This window comes from Euprymna scolopes, chromosome 2 (genome assembly GCF_053919585.1).
Source record: "Euprymna scolopes isolate OS-2025 chromosome 2, ASM5391958v1, whole genome shotgun sequence".
Taxonomy (NCBI): domain Eukaryota; kingdom Metazoa; phylum Mollusca; class Cephalopoda; order Sepiida; family Sepiolidae; genus Euprymna; species Euprymna scolopes.
In genome coordinates this window covers 116,507,139-116,522,301 of record NC_136483.1, presented here as the reverse complement: position 1 = coordinate 116,522,301, position 15,163 = coordinate 116,507,139, and the positions used below count along the sequence as shown (strand labels likewise).

General features: G+C 29.7%; 1 protein-coding gene across 19 annotated transcripts in view; it reads right to left on the bottom strand.

The window, feature by feature from the left end:
* Window positions 1–15,163, bottom strand: part of LOC145294584 (calcium-dependent secretion activator 1-like) — a 649,478-nt gene that overhangs the window by 206,625 nt on the left and 427,690 nt on the right. The gene's annotated exons all lie outside the window — the stretch shown is intronic.

Genomic DNA, 15,163 nt, shown 5'->3' with positions numbered 1-15,163 from the left:
TTGTCAATAAGAAAACTATGTTTTCAAGTGTATTAACCATCTTGTCAATAAGAAAACTATGTTTTCAAGTGTATTAACCATCTTGTCAATAAGAAAACTACGTTTTCAAGTGTATTAACCATCTTGTCAATAAGAAAACTATGTTTTCAAGTGTATTAACCATCTTGTCAATAAGAAAACTATGTTTTCAAGTGTATTAACCATCTTGTCAATAAGAAAACTATGTTTTCAAGTGTATTAACCATCTTGTCAATAAGAAAACTATGTTTTCAAGTGTATTAACCATCTTGTCAATAAGAAAACTATGTTTTCAAGTGTATTAACCATCTTGTCAATAAGAAAACTACGTTTTCAAGTGTATTAACCATCTTGTCAATAAGAAAACTACGTTTTCAAGTGTATTAACCATCTTGTCAATAAGAAAACTATGTTTTCAAGTGTATTAACCATCTTGTCAATAAGAAAACTATGTTTTCAAGTGTATTAACCATCTTGTCAATAAGAAAACTATGTTTTCAAGTGTATTAACCATCTTGTCAATAAGAAAACTACGTTTTCAAGTGTATTAACCATCTTGTCAATAAGAAAACTATGTTTTCAAGTGTATTAACCATCTTGTCAATAAGAAAACTATGTTTTCAAGTGTATTAACCATCTTGTCAATAAGAAAACTATGTTTTCAAGTGTATTAACCATCTTGTCAATAAGAAAACTATGTTTTCAAGTGTATTAACCATCTTGTCAATAAGAAAACTACGTTTTCAAGTGTATTAACCATCTTGTCAATAAGAAAACTATGTTTTCAAGTGTATTAACCATCTTGTCAATAAGAAAACTATGTTTTCAAGTGTATTAACCATCTTGTCAATAAGAAAACTATGTTTTCAAGTGTATTAACCATCTTGTCAATAAGAAAACTATGTTTTCAAGTGTATTAACCATCTTGTCAATAAGAAAACTATGTTTTCAAGTGTATTAACCATCTTGTCAATAAGAAAACTATGTTTTCAAGTGTATTAACCATCTTGTCAATAAGAAAACTATGTTTTCAAGTGTATTAACCATCTTGTCAATAAGAAAACTATGTTTTCAAGTGTATTAACCATCTTGTCAATAAGAAAACTATGTTTTCAAGTGTATTAACCATCTTGTCAATAAGAAAACTATGTTTTCAAGTGTATTAACCATCTTGTCAATAAGAAAACTATGTTTTCAAGTGTATTAACCATCTTGTCAATAAGAAAACTATGTTTTCAAGTGTATTAACCATCTTGTCAATAAGAAAACTATGTTTTCAAGTGTATTAACCATCTTGTCAATAAGAAAACTATGTTTTCAAGTGTATTAACCATCTTGTCAATAAGAAAACTATGTTTTCAAGTGTATTAACCATCTTGTCAATAAGAAAACTATGTTTTCAAGTGTATTAACCATCTTGTCAATAAGAAAACTACGTTTTCAAGTGTATTAACCATCTTGTCAATAAGAAAACTATGTTTTCAAGTGTATTAACCATCTTGTCAATAAGAAAACTACGTTTTCAAGTGTATTAACCATCTTGTCAATAAGAAAACTATGTTTTCAAGTGTATTAACCATCTTGTCAATAAGAAAACTATGTTTTCAAGTGTATTAACCATCTTGTCAATAAGAAAACTACGTTTTCAAGTGTATTAACCATCTTGTCAATAAGAAAACTACGTTTTCAAGTGTATTAACCATCTTGTCAATAAGAAAACTATGTTTTCAAGTGTATTAACCATCTTGTCAATAAGAAAACTATGTTTTCAAGTGTATTAACCATCTTGTCAATAAGAAAACTACGTTTTCAAGTGTGATAACCATCTTGTCAATAAGAAAACTATGTTTTCAAGTGTATTAACCATCTTGTCAATAAGAAAACTATGTTTTCAAGTGTATTAACCATCTTGTCAATAAGAAAACTACGTTTTCAAGTGTATTAACCATCTTGTCAATAAGAAAACTATGTTTTCAAGTGTATTAACCATCTTGTCAATAAGAAAACTATGTTTTCAAGTGTATTAACCATCTTGTCAATAAGAAAACTACGTTTTCAAGTGTATTAACCATCTTGTCAATAAGAAAACTATGTTTTCAAGTGTATTAACCATCTTGTCAATAAGAAAACTATGTTTTCAAGTGTATTAACCATCTTGTCAATAAGAAAACTATGTTTTCAAGTGTATTAACCATCTTGTCAATAAGAAAACTATGTTTTCAAGTGTATTAACCATCTTGTCAATAAGAAAACTATGTTTTCAAGTGTATTAACCATCTTGTCAATAAGAAAACTACGTTTTCAAGTGTATTAACCATCTTGTCAATAAGAAAACTATGTTTTCAAGTGTATTAACCATCTTGTCAATAAGAAAACTATGTTTTCAAGTGTATTAACCATCTTGTCAATAAGAAAACTATGTTTTCAAGTGTATTAACCATCTTGTCAATAAGAAAACTATGTTTTCAAGTGTATTAACCATCTTGTCAATAAGAAAACTATGTTTTCAAATGTATTAACCATCTTGTCAATAAGAAAACTATGTTTTCAAGTGTATTAACCATCTTGTCAATAAGAAAACTACGTTTTCAAGTGTATTAACCATCTTGTCAATAAGAAAACTATGTTTTCAAGTGTATTAACCATCTTGTCAATAAGAAAACTATGTTTTCAAGTGTATTAACCATCTTGTCAATAAGAAAACTATGTTTTCAAGTGTATTAACCATCTTGTCAATAAGAAAACTATGTTTTCAAGTGTATTAACCATCTTGTCAATAAGAAAACTATGTTTTCAAGTGTATTAACCATCTTGTCAATAAGAAAACTATGTTTTCAAGTGTATTAACCATCTTGTCAATAAGAAAACTATGTTTTCAAGTGTATTAACCATCTTGTCAATAAGAAAACTATGTTTTCAAATGTATTAACCATCTTGTCAATAAGAAAACTATGTTTTCAAGTGTATTAACCATCTTGTCAATAAGAAAACTACGTTTTCAAGTGTATTAACCATCTTGTCAATAAGAAAACTACGTTTTCAAGTGTATTAACCATCTTGTCAATAAGAAAACTACGTTTTCAAGTGTATTAACCATCTTGTCAATAAGAAAACTATGTTTTCAAGTGTATTAACCATCTTGTCAATAAGAAAACTATGTTTTCAAGTGTATTAACCATCTTGTCAATAAGAAAACTACGTTTTCAAGTGTATTAACCATCTTGTCAATAAGAAAACTATGTTTTCAAGTGTATTAACCATCTTGTCAATAAGAAAACTATGTTTTCAAGTGTATTAACCATCTTGTCAATAAGAAAACTATGTTTTCAAGTGTATTAACCATCTTGTCAATAAGAAAACTATGTTTTCAAGTGTATTAACCATCTTGTCAATAAGAAAACTATGTTTTCAAATGTATTAACCATCTTGTCAATAAGAAAACTATGTTTTCAAGTGTATTAACCATCTTGTCAATAAGAAAACTACGTTTTCAAGTGTATTAACCATCTTGTCAATAAGAAAACTATGTTTTCAAGTGTATTAACCATCTTGTCAATAAGAAAACTATGTTTTCAAGTGTATTAACCATCTTGTCAATAAGAAAACTACGTTTTCAAGTGTATTAACCATCTTGTCAATAAGAAAACTACGTTTTCAAGTGTATTAACCATCTTGTCAATAAGAAAACTATGTTTTCAAGTGTATTAACCATCTTGTCAATAAGAAAACTATGTTTTCAAGTGTATTAACCATCTTGTCAATAAGAAAACTATGTTTTCAAGTGTATTAACCATCTTGTCAATAAGAAAACTACGTTTTCAAGTGTATTAACCATCTTGTCAATAAGAAAACTATGTTTTCAAGTGTATTAACCATCTTGTCAATAAGAAAACTATGTTTTCAAGTGTATTAACCATCTTGTCAATAAGAAAACTATGTTTTCAAGTGTATTAACCATCTTGTCAATAAGAAAACTATGTTTTCAAGTGTATTAACCATCTTGTCAATAAGAAAACTACGTTTTCAAGTGTATTAACCATCTTGTCAATAAGAAAACTACGTTTTCAAGTGTATTAACCATCTTGTCAATAAGAAAACTACGTTTTCAAGTGTATTAACCATCTTGTCAATAAGAAAACTATGTTTTCAAGTGTATTAACCATCTTGTCAATAAGAAAACTATGTTTTCAAGTGTATTAACCATCTTGTCAATAAGAAAACTATGTTTTCAAGTGTATTAACCATCTTGTCAATAAGAAAACTATGTTTTCAAGTGTATTAACCATCTTGTCAATAAGAAAACTATGTTTTCAAGTGTATTAACCATCTTGTCAATAAGAAAACTATGTTTTCAAGTGTATTAACCATCTTGTCAATAAGAAAACTATGTTTTCAAGTGTATTAACCATCTTGTCAATAAGAAAACTATGTTTTCAAGTGTATTAACCATCTTGTCAATAAGAAAACTATGTTTTCAAGTGTATTAACCATCTTGTCAATAAGAAAACTATGTTTTCAAGTGTATTAACCATCTTGTCAATAAGAAAACTATGTTTTCAAGTGTATTAACCATCTTGTCAATAAGAAAACTATGTTTTCAAATGTATTAACCATCTTGTCAATAAGAAAACTATGTTTTCAAGTGTATTAACCATCTTGTCAATAAGAAAACTACGTTTTCAAGTGTATTAACCATCTTGTCAATAAGAAAACTATGTTTTCAAGTGTATTAACCATCTTGTCAATAAGAAAACTATGTTTTCAAGTGTATTAACCATCTTGTCAATAAGAAAACTATGTTTTCAAGTGTATTAACCATCTTGTCAATAAGAAAACTATGTTTTCAAGTGTATTAACCATCTTGTCAATAAGAAAACTATGTTTTCAAGTGTATTAACCATCTTGTCAATAAGAAAACTATGTTTTCAAATGTATTAACCATCTTGTCAATAAGAAAACTATGTTTTCAAGTGTATTAACCATCTTGTCAATAAGAAAACTATGTTTTCAAGTGTATTAACCATCTTGTCAATAAGAAAACTATGTTTTCAAGTGTATTAACCATCTTGTCAATAAGAAAACTATGTTTTCAAGTGTATTAACCATCTTGTCAATAAGAAAACTATGTTTTCAAGTGTATTAACCATCTTGTCAATAAGAAAACTATGTTTTCAAGTGTATTAACCATCTTGTCAATAAGAAAACTATGTTTTCAAGTGTATTAACCATCTTGTCAATAAGAAAACTATGTTTTCAAGTGTATTAACCATCTTGTCAATAAGAAAACTATGTTTTCAAGTGTATTAACCATCTTGTCAATAAGAAAACTATGTTTTCAAATGTATTAACCATCTTGTCAATAAGAAAACTATGTTTTCAAGTGTATTAACCATCTTGTCAATAAGAAAACTACGTTTTCAAGTGTATTAACCATCTTGTCAATAAGAAAACTATGTTTTCAAGTGTATTAACCATCTTGTCAATAAGAAAACTATGTTTTCAAGTGTATTAACCATCTTGTCAATAAGAAAACTATGTTTTCAAATGTATTAACCATCTTGTCAATAAGAAAACTATGTTTTCAAGTGTATTAACCATCTTGTCAATAAGAAAACTACGTTTTCAAGTGTATTAACCATCTTGTCAATAAGAAAACTATGTTTTCAAGTGTATTAACCATCTTGTCAATAAGAAAACTATGTTTTCAAGTGTATTAACCATCTTGTCAATAAGAAAACTATGTTTTCAAGTGTATTAACCATCTTGTCAATAAGAAAACTATGTTTTCAAGTGTATTAACCATCTTGTCAATAAGAAAACTATGTTTTCAAATGTATTAACCATCTTGTCAATAAGAAAACTATGTTTTCAAGTGTATTAACCATCTTGTCAATAAGAAAACTACGTTTTCAAGTGTATTAACCATCTTGTCAATAAGAAAACTATGTTTTCAAGTGTATTAACCATGTTGTCAATAAGAAAACTATGTTTTCAAGTGTATTAACCATCTTGTCAATAAGAAAACTATGTTTTCAAGTGTATTAACCATCTTGTCAATAAGAAAACTATGTTTTCAAGTGTATTAACCATCTTGTCAATAAGAAAACTATGTTTTCAAGTGTATTAACCATCTTGTCAATAAGAAAACTATGTTTTCAAATGTATTAACCATCTTGTCAATAAGAAAACTATGTTTTCAAGTGTATTAACCATCTTGTCAATAAGAAAACTATGTTTTCAAGTGTATTAACCATCTTGTCAATAAGAAAACTATGTTTTCAAGTGTATTAACCATCTTGTCAATAAGAAAACTATGTTTTCAAGTGTATTAACCATCTTGTCAATAAGAAAACTATGTTTTCAAGTGTATTAACCATCTTGTCAATAAGAAAACTATGTTTTCAAGTGTATTAACCATCTTGTCAATAAGAAAACTTTGTTTTCAAGTGTATTAACCATCTTGTCAATAAGAAAACTATGTTTTCAATTGAGTGCCACATTTGCTCACAGTTGATAAAAAACAACAATGTATTGATGATGAGCATTGTTATGATGATACTGTGTGATATTTTAAGTTTGAATTATGTCTCTTCACCATTGCCCCTAATGTAAGCATAAAATGGTAGACGAGACATTTTGCTGTAAAATGCTCTTTTTCTTGTTACAAAAATAGTTGATGAATTTGCGTAACGTTTGTGTACTGCCTTTTTTTAACTTAACACGTATGAACACAATAAACTTTTTGTACCATTTTGCTTATTTTCTTTGTACGAGCAATTTTAAAATACTGGCATAAAATTGGTTAGCACTGAGACTTCTAACTATAAATAACAAGGTATTTTTCAAAATGGTGTAGCAGCAGTGGCAGCAACACTTCGCAGCTTATGATTTTGATTATCTTTGGTTTATAAACTCAATTTTGATTGGTCATAGCAGTCAACTTTTCTTCTAGCTTGCCCAATTAGACGCCATCTCTCTGGCAAGCTGAATACATGATGAAGTGCATAAAGGTTAAACCACAGCAGCTCTCTCTGTCTCTCTGTCTTTGTCTCTCTCTGTCTCTCTCTCTCTCTCTTCCGTTCCGGTTCTCGGATCAGCAAGACTCTTCACAAGGTTCGAACCTATCCCCAACTTCTTTCCCAGGATGCAACAGAGCTCATCTGAACCTTTAGACCCAGCGGTCAACTAAGATGAGCAGACAAAACCAAACAATAATTTCAACCACAAATGCATGAACTCTCCCTTTTTCCCCACAAGACTCTGTAACCTTTTGCCCCATCCATACATGGACACAGGATTCTACTACTAACTTAACACACATCCATGAATTCTTTCAACAGGTATGTCTAATCTTTCATCAACATCCATACATATCAATTTTTTCCACAACTAACTCTTTTTCTTACAAGTCATACTAACAAAGATAATCAATAAAGTTGCCATTAAATGTTAGAATGAGACTCTTGTCTTTCATTTCTACATTTTTAGTGAGCCTGACACTTGCTGACACTGCTGCTACAATGGCTAAGAAAAATATAATTTTTAAATCAGTGTCAAATTTCCTGAGAAATTTAAATTATATCAGAAAAGCAATATCATATTTTGCAAGTCATGGCATCTCATCATGTACATCACATAAAAATATATTTTAACGACAGACATTTTTAACTTCAGAGGTCAAAACCAACTCTAACAGCCGACATTTTAAATTTAAATGCAAAAAGGATTTTATATTCTCCTGTAATGATTAGTATTCGCACAGTAAAAGTGACAAAATATTTTGATGACAACCAATACATGTTCCAGAATTAAAGAACATTTGGAAATGTAACTTCCTTGGATTATTTTATTTATGACCATATCGAACGTTGAATCACGCAAATTTAGTATAATAATAAATGGATATGTGTGTGAGAGATCTCATAGTATGCATATAATAATAAATGGATATGTGTGTGAGAGATCCCATAGTATGCATATAATAATAAATAAATATGTGTGAGAGATCCCATAGTATGCGTATAATAATAAATGGATATGTGTGTGAGAGATCCCATAGTATGCGTATAATAATAAATAGATATGTGTGTGAGAGATCCATAGTATGCGTATAATAATAAATGGATATGTGTGTGAGAGATCCCATAGTATGCTTATAATAATAAATGGACATGTGTGTGAGAGATCCCATAGTATGTGTATAATAATAAAAGGGATATGTGTGTGAGAGATCCAATAGTATGCGTATAATAATAAATGGATATGTGTGTGAGAGATCGCGTAGTATGCATATGATAATAAATGGATATGTGTGTGAGAGATCCCATAGCATGCGTATAATAATAAATGGATATGTGTGTGAGAGATCCCATAGTATGTGTATAATAATAAATAGATATGTGTGTGAGAGATCCCATATTATGCATATAATAATACATAGATATGTGTGTGAGAGATTCCATAGTATGCATATAATAATAAAAGGGATATGTGTGTGAGAGATCCCATAATATGTGTATAATAATAAAAGGGATATGTGTGAGAGATTCCATAGTATGTGTATAATAATAAAAGGGATATGTGTGTGAGAAATCCCATAGTATGTGTATAATAATAAAAGGGATATGTGTGTGAGAGATCCCATAGTATGTGTATAATAATAAAAGGGATATGTGTGTGAGAGATCCCATAGTATGCGTATAATAATAAATAGCTATGTGTGTGAGAGATCCCATAGTATGTGTATAATAATAAAAGGGATATGTGTGTGAGAGATCCCATAGTATGCGTATAATAATAAATAGCTATGTGTGTGAGAGATCCCATAGTATGTGTATAATAATAAAAGGGATATGTGTGTGAGAGATCCCATAGTATGTGTATAATAATAAAAGGGATATGTGTGTGAGAGATACCATAGTATGCGCATAATAATAAATAGATATGTGTGTGAGAGATCCTATAGTATGCGCATAAAAATAAATGGATATGTGTGTGAGAGATCCCATAGTATGTGTATAATAATAAAAGGGATATGTATGTAAGAGATCCCATAGTATGTGTATAATAATAAATGGATATGCGTGTGAGAGATCCCATAGTATGCATATAATAATAAATAGATATGTGTGTAAGAGATCCCATAGTATGCGTATAATAATAAATGTATATGTCTGTAAGAGATCCCATAGTATGCATATAATAATAACTGGATATGTGTGTGAGAGATCCCATAGTATGCGTATAATAATAAAAGGGATATGTATGTAAGAGATCCCATAGTATGTGTATAATAATAAATAGATATGTTTGTGAGAGATCCCATAGTATGCATATAATAAGAAATGGACATGTGTGTGAGAGATCCCATAGTATGCATATAATAATAAATAGATATGTGTGTGAGAGATCCCATAGTATACATATAATAATAAAAGGGATATGTGTGTGAGAGATCCCATAGTATGTGTATAAAAATAAAAGGGATATGTGTGTGAGAGATCCCATAGTTTGCTTATAATAATAAATGGACATGTGTGTGAGAGATCCCATAGTATGTGTATAATAATAAAAGGGATATGTGTGTGAGAGATCCCATAGTATGCATATAATAATAAATGGATATGTGTGTGAGAGATCACGTAGTATGCATATAATAATAAATGGATATGTTTGTGAGAGATCCCATAGTATGTGTATAATAATAAATAGATATGTGTGTGAGAGATCCCATAGTATGCGTATAATAATAAATGGATACGTGTGTGAGAGATCCCATAGTATGCGTATAATAATAAATGGATATGTGTGTGAGAGATCCCATAGTATGTGTATAATAATAAATGGATATGTGTGTGAGAGATCCAATAGTATGCATATAATAAAACATAGATATGTGTGTGAGAGATGCCATAGTATGCGTATAATAATAAATAGATATGTGTGTGAGAGATCCCATAGTATACATATAATAATAAATGGGATATGTGTGTGAGAGATCCCATAGTATTTGTATAATAATAAAAGGGATATGTTTGTGAGAGATCCCATAGTATGTGTATAATAATAAATAGATATGTGTGTGAGAGATCCAATAGTATGCGTATAATAAAAAATAGATATGTGTGTGAGAGATCCCATAGTATGTGTATAATAATAAAAGGGATATGTGTGTGAGAGATCCCATAGTATGTGTATAATAATAAAAGGGATATGTTTGTGAGAGATCCAATAGTATGCGCATAATAATAAATAGATATGTGTGTGAGAGATCCCATAGTATGTGTATAAAAATAAAAGGGATATGTTTGTGAGGGATCCCATAGTGGTCATAATAATAAATAGATATGTGTGTGAGAGATACCATAGTATGCGTATAATAATGAATGGATATGTGTGTGAGAGATCCAATAGTATGCGTATAATAATAAATGAACATGTGTGTGACAGATCCAACAGTATGCGTATAATAATAAATGGATATGTGTGTGAGAGATCCCATGGTATGCGTATAATAATAAATAGATATGTGTGTGAGAGATTCCATATAACGCATATAATAATAACTGGATATGTGTGTGAGAGATCCCATAGTATGCGTATAATAATAAAAGGGATATGTATGTAAGAGATCCCATAGTATGTGTATAATAATAAATAGATATGTTTGTGAGAGATCCCATAGTATGCATATAATAAGAAATGGACATGTGTGTGAGAGATCCCATAGTATGCATATAATAATAAATAGATATGTGTGTGAGAGATCCCATAGTATACATATAATAATAAAAGGGATATGTGTGTGAGAGATCCCATAGTATGTGTATAAAAATAAAAGGGATATGTGTGTGAGAGATCCCATAGTTTGCTTATAATAATAAATGGACATGTGTGTGAGAGATCCCATAGTATGTGTATAATAATAAAAGGGATATGTGTGTGAGAGATCCCATAGTATGCATATAATAATAAATGGATATGTGTGTGAGAGATCACGTAGTATGCATATAATAATAAATGGATATGTTTGTGAGAGATCCCATAGTATGTGTATAATAATAAATAGATATGTGTGTGAGAGATCCCATAGTATGCGTATAATAATAAATGGATACGTGTGTGGGAGATCCCATAGTATGCGTATAATAATAAATGGATATGTGTGTGAGAGATCCCATAGTATGTGTATAATAATAAATGGATATGTGTGTGAGAGATCCAATAGTATGCATATAATAAAACATAGATATGTGTGTGAGAGATGCCATAGTATGCGTATAATAATAAATAGATATGTGTGTGAGAGATCCCATAGTATACATATAATAATAAATGGGATATGTGTGTGAGAGATCCCATAGTATTTGTATAATAATAAAAGGGATATGTTTGTGAGAGATCCCATAGTATGTGTATAATAATAAATAGATATGTGTGTGAGAGATCCAATAGTATGCGTATAATAAAAAATAAATATGTGTGTGAGAGATCCCATAGTATGTGTATAATAATAAAAGGGATATGTGTGTGAGAGATCCCATAGTATGTGTATAATAATAAAAGGGATATGTTTGTGAGAGATCCAATAGTATGCGCATAATAATAAATAGATATGTGTGTGAGAGATCCCATAGTATGTGTATAAAAATAAAAGGGATATGTTTGTGAGGGATCCCATAGTGGTCATAATAATAAATAGATATGTGTGTGAGAGATACCATAGTATGCGTATAATAATGAATGGATATGTGTGTGAGAGATCCAATAGTATGCGTATAATAATAAATGAACATGTGTGTGACAGATCCCACAGTATGCGTATAATAATAAATGGATATGTGTGTGAGAGATCTCATGGTATGCATATAATAAGAAATAGATATTTGTGTGAGAGATCCCATAGTATGCGTATAATAATCAATAGATATGTGTGTGAGAGATCCCATAGTATGCGTATAATAATAAATGGATATGTGTGTGACAGATCCCATAGTGTGCGTATAATAATAAATACATATGTGTGTGAGAGATCCCATAGTATGCATATAATAATAAATGGTTATGTGTGTGAGAGATTCGATAGTATGTGTATAATAATAAATTGATATGTGTGTGAGAGATCCCATAGTATGCGTATAATAATAAATGGATATGTGTGTGAGAGATCCCATAGTGTGCGTATAATAATAAATGGATATGTGTGTAAGAGATCTCATGGTATGCATATAATAATAAATAGATATTTGTGTGAGAGATCCCATAGTATGCGTATAATAATCAATAGATATGTGTGTGAGAGATCCCATAGTATGCGTATAATAATAAATGAATATGTGTGTGAGAGATCCCATAGTATGCGTATAATAATAAATACATATGTGTGTGAGAGATCCCATAGTATGCATATAATAATAAATGGATATGTGTGTGAGAGATTCGATAGTATGTGTATAATAATAAATTGATATGTGTGTGAGAGATCCCATAGTATGCGTATAATAATAAATGGATATGTGTGTGAGAGATCCCATAGTGTGCGTATAATAATAAATGGATATGTGTGTAAGAGATCTCATGGTATGCATATAACAATAAATAGATATTTGTGTGAGAGATCCCATAGTATGCGTATAATAATAAATGAATATGTGTGTGAGAGATCCCATAGTATGCGTATAATAATAAATACATATGTGTGTGAGAGATCCCATAGTATGCATATAATGATAAATGGATATGTGTGTGAGAGATTCGATAGTATGTGTATAATAATAAATTGATATGTGTGTGAGAGATCGCATAGTATGCGTATAATAATAAATGGATATGTGTGTGAAAGATTCCATAGTATGTGTATAATAATAAAAGGGATATGTGTGTGAGAGATCCCATAGTATGCGTATAATAATAAATGGATATGTGTGTGTGAAATCCCATATTATGCGTATATTAATAAATAGATATGTGTGTGAGAGATACCATAGTATGTGTATAATAATAAATGGATATGTGTGTGAGAGATTCGATAGTATGTGTATAATAATAAAAGGGATATGTGTGTGAGAGATCCCATAGTATGCGTATAATAATAAATGGATATGTGTGTGAGAGATCCCATAGTCTGTGCATAAGAATAAATAGATATGTGTGTGAGAGATCCCATAGTATGCGTATAATAATAAATGGATGTGTGTGAGAGATCCCATAGTATGTGTATAATAATTAATGGATATGTGTGTGAGAGATCCCATAGTATGCATATAATAATAAATGGATATGTGTGTGAGAGATCCCATAGTATGCGTATAATAATAAATAGATATGTGTGTTAGACATCCCATAGTATGTGTATAATAATAAAAGGGATATGTGTGTGAGAGATCCCTTAATATGCGTATAATAATCAATGGATATGTGTGTGAGAGATTCGATAGTATGTGTATAATAATAAATTGATATGTGTGTGAGAGATCCCATATTATGTGTATAATAATAAATAGATAAGTGTGTGAGAGATCCCATAGTATGTGTATTATAATATATGGGTATGTGTGTGAGAGATCCCATAGTTACCGTATAATAGTAAATAGATATGTGTGTGGGAGATCCCATAGTATGCGTATAATAATAGATGGATATGTGTGTGAGAGATCCCATAGTATGCGTATAATAATTAATGGATATGTGTGTGAGAGATCCCATAGTATGCATATAATAATAAATGGATATGTGTGTGAGAGATCCCATAGTATGCGTATAATAATAAATAGATATGTGTGTTAGACATCCCATAGTATGTGTATAATAATAAAAGGGATATGTGTGTAAGAGATCCCATAATATGCGTATAATAATCAATGGATATGTGTGTGAGTGATCCCATTGTATGCATATAATAATAAATGGATATGTGTGTGAGAGATCCCATAGTATGTGTATAATAATAAATGGATATGTGTGTGAGAGATCCCATAGTATGCATATAATAATAAATGGATATGTTTGTGAGAGATCCCATAGTATACGTATAATAATAAATGGATATTTGTGTGAGAGATCCCATAGTATGCGTATAATAATAAATGGATATGTGTGTGAGAGATCCCATAGTATGCATTTAATAATAAATGGATATGTGTGTGAGAGATCCCATAGTATGCGTATAATAATAAATAGATATGTGTGTGAGAGATCCCATAGTATGCATATAATAATAAATGGATATGTGTGTGAGAGATACCATAGTATGCGTATAATAATAAATGGATATGTGTGTGAGAGATCTCATAGTATGCGTATAATAATTAATGGATATGTGTGTGAGAGATCCCATAGTATGCGTATAATAATAAATAGATATGTGTGTTAGTGATCCCATAGTATGCGTATAATAATAAATAGATATGTGTGTGAGAGATCCCATAGTATGCGCATAATAATAAATAGATATGTGTGTGAGAGATCCCATAGTATGCGTATAATAATAAATTGATATGTGTGTTAGAGATCCCATAGTATGCGCATAATAATAAATAGATATGTGTGTGAGACATCCCATAGTATGTGTATAATAATAAAAGGGATATGTGTGTGAGAGATCCCATTGTATGCCTAGATTATATAAGATTAGTTTCTTCATGCCCATGTTTTTCTGTTGTCAAGTTTCATGATAAATAATTAATCTAAGAAGCAAAAGTAAATAAACAATTCAACCTGTATATGTCCCTTTCTTTCCCAACTGTGAAAATATTTGTAAATTTCCACGTAAAATGAACAGCTACAGACAAAGAATATAAAAATGGACAACAGTAAGAATCAACAAATATACAACATGCAGGGCCAGGGAAGGGGAATTTGATACAACAGCGGTGCATTCAAAAATTTATGTTTACACATATGAAACATAATATGGGGTTCTTTTTTAACTTTTATACTATAATTCAAGCAAGATATTGCTACCAATCCAACAGTTTAAAAACTTTGTTAAAAAAAACTTTCAAATTTTAAATGATTACAAAGTAAATGCATACCAAACATCTCTATCAATATCTATACCGAGAAAATTGTGTTCTCACTTCTCATATCTGCGTTTCTTGTCTCTACATGGATTAAATAATACTTTTATTCACTATTAAACCATTTT